Genomic DNA, 10794 nt, shown 5'->3' with positions numbered 1-10794 from the left:
GTAATGATGAAAAATTCAGATTTAACAGATTTAAAAGACAATACTCAATTGACTTGAAAACACCATGAGCAGACAATATTCTAATGTAGTTGGATGTTATTTAAGATTTTGTCATCAGTATAGTCCAAATAGCACAGGTACAACTCTAAAAGCTTAGAAATTGTTAAAACATAATGAGATTTTAGCAAAAATTAAAATTCACCTTAAATTTCAAATTTGTGAAATATAAGCAAACAATTGTAAACATTAAAAAATGTTTTAATTATCAAACAGACTGAGGATCCTTCATGGACTGAGGACCCATCCAGGGTCTAAGGAAAACACTTTGAAACGTACGGTCCTAAAGCATTTGCTTGGGATTAAAAGCTCTGTACTGTGTATCAGAAAAGTAGACCTCAAACAATCCAAAGACATGTAAGCTGACAAAAGCCTTGTACTAACAGCTTCCTATGTAGCCAGATCTAGATTCTGACCAGTCTTACCTTAAATTTCACTTTGTTACCCAGGAAGTCCCCTATGATGTATCAGACTATCCATATGCTTTCTGTGAAGAATAGCCATGTATCAAAGGATAGTCATTTTTGTGACCTGAAAAGTTTGTGTAGATGTCGTCATTGTATTTTTTGGTTTTTAGGATAATCATGCTCCCGTTTTAAAAATTTTCTTAAGTAAGGAAAGGCTTCAAAAAGCCCCACACAGTTCTCATGACCCTCACACTCAGATCCCACTCTCAAAAGCAACCACTTTATAAGATTTTGTCCTGGCGATTACTGCTATGTTTCTATGTATTTACTGCTTTCTCATAATTAATAAATTTTAAGCATTTTCTATTTTTCTAGCAGATGATAATTTTTGCCTTATTATATCCTTCATCCACCTCTTTTTTTTTTTCCAACATGGTGCAATCACAAGTTTTAGTTAAATTCATGTAATGTTTCCATTAGTATGCTCAAATATTTCTCTTAAGTGGACCAGTAGTGTACAGTGACATTTTTTGTATGACTTTGCCCAACTTCCCCACCAGGCATGGTTTCATGCTTTCATTTGTTTGTCATTCTGCAATCCTCTTTGTCTTTTCCAAATTATTTTTTTAGTTCAGTCTTTCTGCACCCGCTAAGAGTTGGTGTTCACATCCAGGTTTGATACTCTAAATAAAACCAAACCAAACAATAAACCTTTTCTCTCCTACTGTTTATAAATTAGTTTTTCTGTTCTGCCTTCTTGGAGATTTCCTAGACTTATTGTTCAATTCTTCTAGTAGTATTTTTAATTCTGCTCTCAGATTTTTCGTTTTCCAGAGTCCCTCATTTGTTCTCAGGATTTTAAAAAAATGGAGCCCAGTTCTTTGGCTGTGGTTGTGAAAATACTTTCCCTGCATTTTGCTTCCCGCCCCCACCCAGCACCCTTTAAGCTCAGGATAGGGCAGCGGGGGGGGGGGGGGTTAGGATAGGGGGGGGGGGTTGGTCTCATTCATGAAGGGTTGTCCCTTGACTTGTTGGTGACCCTAGGTCTCCCATTCATGTTTAGGCATGGAGACTCAGAGGCTCATTGAAAACTCCATGTGCATGGTGGGTCTTGCTGACCCAGTGGACAAGCTTCACTGTAGGTTAGCAGGGAGTTCAGTTGTCACTCTTTATTGGTCTCCTCCAGGAGTAGTTATCTATAGGTTGTTTCTCTGGGCCAGTTTTTGACTGGAGACATGGGTTCTTACTGCTTCATGCATAATGAACCTCTGTTCAGTTGCCAGAATCACCCAGGCTTTTCTTGGTACCTCGTTCCTCCCATTCCTGAGGCTTTCAGAAATGCTTCAGGGCAAATTGAATTGCTTCCTTCACCTGCTTTGGGTGTTTCTTTATCTGGTAAATGCATGACCATTCCATTCTTCACTTCTGATTTATACATGGTTTAGGAAATGTGAATTTATTTTCGTATCATCAAAAATTGACTTTCTCTTTGTTTTGTGCTCATTCCTGGGGTATTTTCAAGTGAATAAGGAGTCAAAAGGTATCTTATTTGCCATTTTGTTCTCGTAGTGGGATTAGTCTTACGTGAGCCGACACTGCCTCTGCTGAACTGTCCAGAGTTAAACTCAAGGGCATAATATCAACCCAGGAGGAGAAGTGCTTTGGGAGTAAAAGACTCCTTCAGGTTTCTCTGCTAATTAACCTGGATGTCCCATGATTTTTAATAATTCAAGGGTGTATTCGCAGTACGCTGCACTAAAAACCTCAAAAAGAATCCTTAAACTACTCAAGGAAATTCTGTTCCTGGGTTCTCAGGACTTTTGAAGACTTGGAATACTTATTCTCAGGCACGAACAGCACTATTAAGCAATAGGATGAGTGACCGAGGCCATTCACCAGGGCGTGTATAGGCACCATAGATTTCTTTTTTCTTTTCTTTTCTTTTCTTTTCTTTTCTTTTCTTTTCTTTTCTTTTCTTTTCTTTTCTTTTCTTTTCTCTCTCTTCTTCTCTTCTCTTCTCTTTTCTTGTCTTTTTTAAGATTTTATTTATTTGAGAGAGAGAGAGCAAGAGAGAGCACACGAGAGGGGAAATGGTCAGAGGGAGAAGCAGACTCCCTGGTCAATTGGGATCCCCATGCAGGACTCAATCTCGGGACTCCAGGATCATGACTTGAGCTGAAGGCAGGCACTTAACTGACTGAGCCGCGCAGGGGCCCAAGCACCATAGATTCCTAATAAAGAAGTGGGAAGCACATCCGTCAGAAGTCCAGAAGGAAGTATGCTCTGAAGCATCAAATCATGGATTTCCCACCCCAGGGTCTTTGATTAGATCAGAGCGTATTTTAAGGGCCTCAGGAATCCAATAAGCACTTTAAAATCATTTGAATTTAAGCATTGTATATATATCTCTCGTATATTTGAATTTGCTGAAAAATGAAGATACGTATCTATAAGTGTATTTTCCAGTTAACTTTATTAATTATTTGTTTATGGATTGCTATATACTTTCTTGTTTTCTAAAAATATTTTATATAGATCTGTATGATAACTAATCTTGCAGTGCCTCAGTTTTTAATCACCTGGAAGTGGATCTATTATTACCTACCGCATAGCATAATTATAAATAATCGAGTTAATATTTGTAAAGTGCTTAGAACAGTATCTAGCATGTGGTAAATTCCATACAAGTTTTTAAAAATAAAACAACATAGCAAAAAGAGATAAAATAAGCAAGGAGGACGAGGCACACAGAAAACCAAGTGTTTGGAACAAAATGCAGTACGCAGAAACATGCCCACGAAATCCCTTACATTACTAAGAAGTGGAGAGGCACCTGGCTGGCTCTGTCTGAGAAGTGTGTCGCTCTTGATCTCGGGGTTGTGAATTCAAGCCCCATGTTGGGTGTAGAGATTGCTTAAATAAAGAAAGAAATATTTAAAAAAAATAAGAAGTGGAATCACTAGTTTCAGCTTGAGCCTTGCGGTACCAAGACAAAATAGGAAAGGTAATCTGTTACATGATTCATACAGCCCATAACTTGATATAAGGAGCAGTACTATCTCTTGTTTTTAAGAACAGAGAGAAGTACATCCCCAGGTCCTAATATCTGTTGTTTCCACTAAGTTTCTCATAGTTACTGAAGCAATAGATTTTACTGGGCTGTGTCTCAGCATCCTTTGCTGTCACATCATGAACAGTCGTGGAGAGCAGCCTGGGGCAGCCACAGACCCGCAGAAGGGAGAACGCGGTGGGTCGGCTCATTCACCTAATATCTTTACGGCCTGGCTTAGTCTAGGATTAACTTGGAGAATATCCTTAGGATGATAGCTAATCTTCCAGGGCTCAGTTATCTAAAATTAAAAACAAAAGGCAGGGGGTGGGAGTGGAGCTCGGCACATGATAAACACTCAAAATCCATTTAATAGATATGATTGAAATCCTTTATTTCAGCTATTTTTATTGGAGAACATTACATAATGGGCATTACACATTTTGCCTGCTTACTTGGTGAATTCAAAATATAATTTAACCTCTTCTCCATGACTCCGTTCCACTGTCATGAACATCCCCGATGGCCTGGGGGGCGGGGGGAGGTTGAGAGGCGAAGCCTGTCAACGCCGGCACTCTGCACTCTACTCTACTCTCAACGATGAGGCTCTTACTCTGATGGATGTTTTGAAGTTTTCACTTCTGCATCCAAAGCAGCTGTTGGGTTTATTTTTGGTTATTGCCACTGCGTCTGCTTCTCTTAGCCTTCTCTTTTCCCTCTGTTTTTTTTTCCTTTTGATGGGGAATAAGAGGCTGGCTGATTAGCATGTAGGAACTGTATCTAAAATAGAACTGAGCCCTGAGTGATGGCCAGAGAAATTTTCCTGTGCGTAAAAGGCATAAGATTTTGTGCACATATTCTGTTAGATTCCTTTTGTGGAATCTTAACTTCCTATTTACTCATGGTTGTGTTCTGGAGAGCCGAGTTTTCCAGATAACCAATCCTCAGACAAATGTAATNTTATCTTCCTATTTACTCATGGTTGTGTTCTGGAGAGCCGAGTTTTCCAGATAACCAATCCTCAGACAAATGTAATGTCAATCTACACAGGATACAGTATTACGCTGGGTAAGGTGTCAGAGGGAGAGCTTTCTTGTAAAATATTTCATGAGAAGGAGATTGCAGAAGTATTTCTGGGAAAGTCCTCTTGTTAGACATACATAATAGGTTAGTTTAAGCAAGAGCTCCAGGTAATTGGGGACTAGATAAACCAGACTATAGCACTGAGTCATCCAATGTAGAACACAGAGGTGTTGACGGCTCAGGGCTTAGGGATTGAATGTTCTAGATAACCATCTGTACCCATCTGAAACATTGCCTGCCTGTCCTTGGAGCAAGAGTTTGGGGTTAGTCATTGTCTCCCTTTATCATTTTCCTATTCTATGGGTAGAGTAAAAAGAACGCTCATTGATTCTCTGAATTTTTGGTATATTACATCTAATTTTCATTTAGTGATTTCATTGTTTACCCTGACCATTTTTAGTTACTTAGAGATTTTTGGGAACGGCACAACAAAATCTGTAGACAATAGAACACAATATGACCTTAAGAAATTCATTTTTAGCACCATGAACAAGAATAACTGAGATCAGCTTAGTTTTATAAGTGCATCAGTATAGTTCAATAAACTTGAGAAGTGGAGTAAGATTCTCAAGAGAATGAGGGATATATAGTCTGTAATGAAGAAGTAAATCCTTGAGATTTTTTTTTTCTGGCCAAAGAGGTGTTACGTAACATGTTACTGGCACAGTCAGAAAAGTCCATTAAGAGTATATTAAAATCTTATAAAATTTAGACCACACGTCCCACCTATCTGGATATATTATTTTTCCCATTTTAATCATTTGCTCGCAATTATGCTTGTTGATGCTTCTGCCAACTTGATTAATGAAATGGAGTTTGGGGACACTGACTTATTTATTCCTCAGAAAACAAACCCTTTATCTTTGTTTCTGAAATTTCTTCCCACGCTTCTGCCATCTTGGTCCCTATCAAGTTCTACCCAAGACCTAAATACATCCTTCCTGTAAAAAATGGGCTTCATAATGGGTGATCATAGCATTGTTAATGGGCCTGTTCAATTTACTTTAAGGTCATGTTATCACCACATTATCCCAACTATAAATAAATTGCTTAAATTGAGGTCAAAGGTAGCCCAAGGAAGTAACCTTCTTCAGTGGGCCACCTGAGCCCACTCCCAGCATTCATTGACCTGCGTACCCAACACATGTTAATGATCGATTCAAAGTGCCTGCAGTGAACCAGTCTGCTACTTTCTTCCTAACCTCCTTGTTCAGAGAGCTTGGGAGTGCTCGGACTGTCTATACTGATAAATGGCAGCAAGGCTTACGCTGGGGATGGGAGCTAGGAAAGAAGACTGAATCTTGGCTCATAGAGAACAGGAGGTGAAAGGACTTCTTTCTATGGCACCAAAAGGTGAGGTAGGAGGAAGTTGTTCTCAGGAAAAACTTTAATCTTCTAATATGCTTTTATCTCTTCTGGACACGGAAGAATCCATATATTTACCATTTGGGATTTTCTAAGTCCTCACTTAAGTAAGTTGTCTTTATAAGATGACTAAAATATATAGAGACCTAGAAATTTTTAAGCACCAGGAGAATATTTTGGGGTTTTCCAAGTCTACCTAATGACCCTATTAAAAAATGAAGAGTTGATAACAGTTTCACCGAAGTTAATTTTTGTTAATCACTGTAAAAATGGTTCACATTTCTTTTTTTTTTAATTAAAAAAAATTTTTTTTATGTTTTTTTATTATGTTAGTCACCATACAGTACATTCCTGGTTTCTGATGTAAAGTTCGATGATTCGTTAGTTGCGTATAACACCCAGTGCACCATGCAATACGTGCCCTCCTTACTACCCGTCACCAGCCTATCCCATTCCCCCACCCCCCTCCCCTCTGAAGCCCTCAGTTTGGTTTACATTTCTATTTTAAACAGGGCCCTATAGAAAAATGTTGAGATTTTTATAGTAATCTCATCTCTATTGATGAACAAGAGATGCTTGAAACTGTTTCTAAATTAACACAGGTTAAGAGGCAGTCCACTAAACTCTGTATTTTGTGCAACTTATTTTGGTAGCCATTTGGGGGGAAAAAAGCCAAAAAAATAACAGTAATAAGGGACACATCAACTGTTGTTAAGACTCATCATGAAGAAGAAATAATGTTTTTCTGCCCTTTGACATGGTTGTAAATTCCAAGAAGACATGATTATATAGTCTGAAACATTTAACAGTCTCATAGAGATGATTTCAGTAGATTAATTTCGGTTTGAATTGATAAGGAGCTGAAAAGCTATGACACTCTAAGATAAGTATGTAGATTTCTAATCAGTGTGCTTGTGTTCAGATTTATGATCTTGCCCTGCGTGTTGAAGACTTGTGTCTGTCCTGTGTGGGGCGTGGGTGTGTGTGATATACATGTCAGACGTGAACTTGTACTTATCTTACTATTGGAAGGGGGTTCTTCCCCCAAATGAGGCATTTCTTTCTTTCCCTTAGGAAAGTGTAGATAGGATAAATTTGTTTGCTAGATAAAATTTACTGCATTTGAATTTTTAATAGTAAGTTGAAATAATTTGAAATTAAATATTGGTCAAAATAATGCTTTTATATCTGTGTTAGATGGAGTTTTCCAAAGATATCTAAAGATAACTCTAATTCTACATTATCTTTTGCATACGATTTGTTTTTTAAAGATTTTTGATAGAGAGGCAGCGAGAGAGGGGACACAAGCAGGGGGAGTGGGAGAGGAAGAAGCAGGCTTCCTGCTGAGCAGGGAGCCGAACGAGGGGCTTGATCCCAGAGCACCAGGATCATGACCTGAGCCCAAGGCAGACACTTAATGACTGAGCCACCCAGGGCCCCCTTTTGCATACAATTTTGATACTCCCTCATCAAGAGATGCTTTATTTCTCCATTTCCTTATATTTGGATAATCCCTGTAATGGCTCCGACTTATGGAATGTAGGAAGTAAGTGACACTGTGCTAGTTTCTGGTATGGATGTTTACTCCATTTGATTTCTCTTCCCTGGGCATTAGGAAACTGCTTTTGTACTCTGCTCACTTTTTTTTTTCTTAAAGATTTTATTTATTTATTTGACAGAGCGAGAGAGCGTAAGCAGGGGGAGCAAGCCGGGGAAGAGGGAGAAGCAGACTCCCTGATGCAGGGCTGGATCCCAGGACTCTGGGATCATGATCTGAGCCAAAGGCCGATGCTTAACCAACTGAGCCCCCAAGCACCCTGCTCTGCTCCCCTCACTCTTAATCTCCCTTCTGGAGCTGCCATGCTATGTATGTAAGCCCAAGGCAATGTCCATGGAAAAGCCACATGCCGGTACTTTAGTTCACAGCCCCAGCTGATCCCCCAGTGAACAGTCATCATCGACTGTCAGCCGTTTGAGTGTGCCGTCTTGGATGTCCAGCCCGAGTGAGCATTTATTTTTTATTTTTTTAAAAAAGATTTTATTTATTTGACAGGAGTGGGGGAATGGAAGCAGGAGGAATGGTAGGGAGAGTGAAAGGGAGAAGCATGTTCTCTGCTGAGCAGAGAGTCCCCCGACGTGGGACTCAAGCTCAGGACCCTGGGATTATGAACTGAGCTGAAGGCAGATGCTTAACTGGCTGAGCCCCCCACGTATCCCCCAAATGACCATTTAGATTACTGTATTCCCAGGTGACCCCTAACCCGCTACGTGAGAGAGCCCAAAGAAGAACAACCCCGCTGAGCCCAGCCAATCCATAGAACCATGAAGAAAGTACTTTACATTATTGAAACTGTGAGTAGACAGTTTAGTAATGATATGTCACTGTATGAAAATTGTGTTGGCCCATTTAAAAACAATTCCTTTTTAAAGTTGAGCACTGAGGGTGGAACAAAATATTCATTGCTAGACTTAAAGTTTCCTCTAGGTGAGGAAATAAGACTATTCAGCTTTAGAATCTCTAGCATTCAAAGTGTTTTGTTGTTAGTGGGTACTCGAGAAGTGTTTAACTGAGTAACTCTTCCCTTTAATCTTATACTCCATCCAATTCTCCTCATTAAGATCCCTCCTCAATTGCAGTGAGTTATTTTATAAAGTGAATTTATAGTCCTATCCCATGGTTGCCAAAGAATGTGGTTCTGATGAGTTGACAAGTTTCAGCAAGTTTTTGTGAGGTGATTAGTAATGTTGATATTTACATAAGATTTTATTTTTTGTAAAGATTTTATTAGAATGAGTGGGGGAGGAACAGAGGGAGAGGGACAAACAGAGTCCCTGCTGAGCATGGAGCCCAGTGCAGGGCTCTATCCCAGGACCCTGAGATGGTGACCTGAGCCGAAAGGAGACCTGTCTCTTAACCGACTGAGACACCCGGGCGCTCCTTTATATAAGATTTCATTGATGTTATACACATGCATGTGTTTATATCAGTATTTACACAGAAAACAGCCTAAATGTTTTAAAACTGTGATCCTGTTGATTCAAACAGGGATGATAAAGTTCATTTTTATAGTAACTGAACAAAGTATTTAAGTAAGATTATAGAAATGTGATTTACCTTCTTATGACAACATCCTCGAATAATGTAGATGCATTGTTAGCAAACAAAATGATAATTTGTAGTAGTCATTCATAAAAGAATGATTTTAACAGGCTATTTATCTAGGCTTTCTTAGCCTTTTCTTTCAAGTAGGTGCTATAATTTAATGTAAATCATATAGCAACAGTAAAACATGATTGGACTGGAGCATGGTTTCACATGGGGCGCCTGGACGCTAACGTAAGCTTCACCCCTCACTGTTTGGTGATCACACTCTAATTAGTCATTTTCTCTGCTCATTTTCCTCAAAGCCATAGAGTTTGCAAGTTGCTTGCCCTGACATAGTAGATGATCAACAAATCCCTTTGCTTGCCTCTGTTGGGTGTAGGATCAGTCCAGTTCTAGTATTAACTTTGTCCCTTTCACACAGCCTCCATCTTGGTATTCCTAATAGGCAAGTGTCAGAAAAAGTGGTTACCATGAGCTTGGAGTCTTTATGCTGACAATGGTCACCTCTGTCGGCTTATTCTTCAATCTTTCCTTCTAGATTTCTTCTACTTTCAGTTCTAGTTCTACTCTTGTGGCATCACTAAGTTGAATTTTAGTTTGTCTTCCTCAGCCCCTTTTTCCCTTCCCCTTCCTCTTCTCCTTTTTCCTTTCCTTTCCTTTCCCCCTCTCAGAGCCTGAATAAAGTGGTCACCAATGCCCTAGAACTTTAAAGTGCTAAAACTTCATGGAGGTCTGTGGTGAATTGAGGGAGAGGCTCATTGCCCATTTTGTGTTGTTTGCCTATCTGTTCTAAGCTGGGCCAAAGATTGCTCCTAGGGATGTAAAAACTCTGCAGGTAGTTGGAAGTACAACTTGGTGAGGTGGTCATGTTTCACTAAGAGTTTCTGTGAAATCGAGGGGCGCCCGGGTGGCTCAGTCGTTAAGGGTCTGCCTTCGGCTCAGGGCGTGATCCCCGTGTTCTGGGATCGAGCCCCGCATCAGGCTCCTCCGCTGGGAGCCTGCTTCTTCCTCTCCCACTCCCCCTGCTTGTGTTCCCTCTCTCGCTGGCTGTCTCTCTCTCTGTCAAATAAATAAAATCTTAAAAAAAAAAAAAAAGCTTTCTGTGAAATCGAGAAAGCAGCTTGCAGAGTGAGAGAGGAAAAAGTACTTATAGAATCAAAGGCAGAAATGAGACCCTAACAGCTTTGCATGCAGTTTCCAGGCTTGTTGGCCTGACTCCACCCCGCCCTTGGGGTTCCCTAAGATACCTCTGAAACCTTAGAATAAATCCCTCTCCTCTCCCTTTGTGCTTGAGGTAGTTCAAATTAAATTTTGTTGAGGAAATCATAGAGCCTTGATCAGTTATTACCCCTCCCCGTGCCTGAGGTGATGTATAATAAATTTTAAAAACAAATATATAAAAGGAGGATGTAATGTTTAATTCCATATGTCAACTTGAGTGGACTAGAGGATGTCCAGAGAGTTGTACAACATTATTTCTGGATGTGTCTGTGTGAGTGTCTGGAAGAGACTAGCATCGGATCCAGTCGCATGAGTAGAGAGATCCACCCTCACAATGGGGGTAGGCATCATTTAATTCACTGGGGGTCTGAATAAAACAAAAAGATGGAGGGAGGTGAATTCTCGCTCTCCTCACGTGCTGGGACATCCATCTTCTCTTGCCCTTGGATTTTGGAGCTGATGGTTCTTAGACCTTCAGAATCTGGGACTTACACCAGCTGTCCCCC

The sequence above is a fragment of the Ailuropoda melanoleuca genome, chromosome 3 (genome assembly GCF_002007445.2).
Source record: "Ailuropoda melanoleuca isolate Jingjing chromosome 3, ASM200744v2, whole genome shotgun sequence".
Classification (NCBI taxonomy): domain Eukaryota; kingdom Metazoa; phylum Chordata; class Mammalia; order Carnivora; family Ursidae; genus Ailuropoda; species Ailuropoda melanoleuca.
Note: the sequence above shows the minus strand (reverse complement) of the source record.